Genomic DNA, 1,919 nt, shown 5'->3' with positions numbered 1-1,919 from the left:
GACAACCAGCCAAAGAAGAGTTGGGTCTATATAGCCCTAACTTTTCTTCCCTCATCTCAGGAATTAGTGTCCTTGTGAGAATATAACCCCGTGGATATCCTCAACCCAGTGCTGGCACATGTGAGATGCTCAGCCAGGGTTACTGGGTGGGGAGGCTTGACAGGGGGTTACTGTGGTTGAGGCCTCTAGGGCCAAGTTTTACTCTAAGAGGCAGGAAGTGTCCTTAGGGGTCACCCCAGGTAAGTGTGAGAGTGTGAGAGGTTTTCCCTGGAATTTCAGTCTTCTCCCCCAGATCTGTTAGTAACCAGTTCATCTCCAGCTGCCTTTGGGCCCCCACTTCTCTTCCAGGGGGCTGGGAGGTTGGGGGAGAGGGGTTCCTGCAGGGCAATAATGTCCAGAGGTCAGCTTTGGAAGAAGCCATCTCCCAATCCCTCTTCACACCTTTGCATCTTCATTTAACTGTCTTTTCCATCCTTTGTTTCCCTAGCTCCCAGCATACTGTTGGGAATGCAAGAAATGGTTGCTGAATGAAGCAATGAATTACATTTCATCATTCATCAAGGGCTTGCTTAGTCTCTAACTAAGAGTAAGTGTAGGCTGCTAACACTTACCTTTGCCTTAACAGAATCCTCACAGCTGCCCTGTGCATAGGAAGCCACAGGTGGGGAAACTGAGACTTTAGGCTGTTAAGTGGCTTGTTCAAGGCAATACAGTGGCATCTCCTAGGCCCTCAGGATGGGAGGAAATTTCATGAATCGGGGCAACTGGCAGAGGGGTAATTGTCAGTCAGAAATGATTGGCTCAAATTATTAGGTGTGAAGGACCAGTTGGAGCTTCCCCATTGAATTGCCCAGATGGAATTAGTAGGAGTGACTCCTTAGTAGAAGAAAGGGCTGGTCTCTGTAGGGCGGGGCACTGGGGTGTAGACCCAGCTCTTCCCTGGCTGGTCCTAGCACATAGAAAACTGCCAGCCTGACTTTGCACTTGGGAATCTTCAGGATATCTCAGTCTCAACAGAAGGAGCCCCTCCTGAGGTCTCAGCGCTCTCATCACTCCGGTTCCACGGGGTGCTTTCGCTCTAACAAAGTCTACTTGCTCTCTTGGCAGGGCCTGCATCCCAGTACTTACGGTGTGCTAAGGGCTTGTTTACTCGTGTAGCTCCATCACTGAACTGTGGGCCTTGGAGAGCAAAAGGCTAGGGGCATCCCAAGCTCCATGCCTGCTGGGGCCAGTCACCAGGTGAAGGTCAGTGAAGGATTGAGTTTAGCTAGCCCAGCACTGATGCTGCCCAGGGCAACGCCAAAAGTGGCATTTCTCCCATGTGGGGTCAGTGTTAACAGAGGGCCGTGGGTAAACACTCCACTGGGGCAATAACTATGCACATTTACTAAGCCCTGGGAGGAATGGTAGTCACGTGGCCCTCGAGGGCGGCGCCCTCAGCTTTCAGATGGAGTTAACTCCAAATCTAATCACAGAAGGCTTTCTGGAGGAGGCGGGATTTTTATGGCGGTCGATTGTGGCTTTCTCTGAACAGCAGGGATGCGCCTAGCGCCCTGGGAACCTAGTAGCTCCCGAGGTGAGCAGCTTGCTGGGAAGCAGGCCTAGGGGGCGACGAAGTCCGAGCTGGGGGAAGGGCCTGGGTGGCTGGAGTCGCAGGATCAGGCCCACCTTGGGTTCCCTGATCTGCCGTCCGCTGTCTTTGTGAAGTGGATGAGACGCAGCCACGCCAGGTCGGTGCTGCGGGGCCCAGGCGCTGGGTGCAGGCCGCGGTCTCGGGGGCCCGAAAGCAGAGCGCCCCTGGCCGGGAATTGAGCCAGCAAGCTTGGCCCAGCCAGGCCGGGGGTCCGCCTTCCTGGCGCAGTTCCGCCGGGGTCTCGATGCCCGGCCCACAGGGGCGAGGCGCGCGCTCCCCGGGGAGG

This window comes from Galeopterus variegatus, unplaced genomic scaffold (genome assembly GCF_000696425.1).
Source record: "Galeopterus variegatus unplaced genomic scaffold, G_variegatus-3.0.2 Scaffold1275, whole genome shotgun sequence".
Lineage (NCBI taxonomy): Eukaryota > Metazoa > Chordata > Mammalia > Dermoptera > Cynocephalidae > Galeopterus > Galeopterus variegatus.
The sequence above is the reverse complement of the archived record's forward strand: the minus strand, read 5'-3'. Positions refer to the sequence as shown.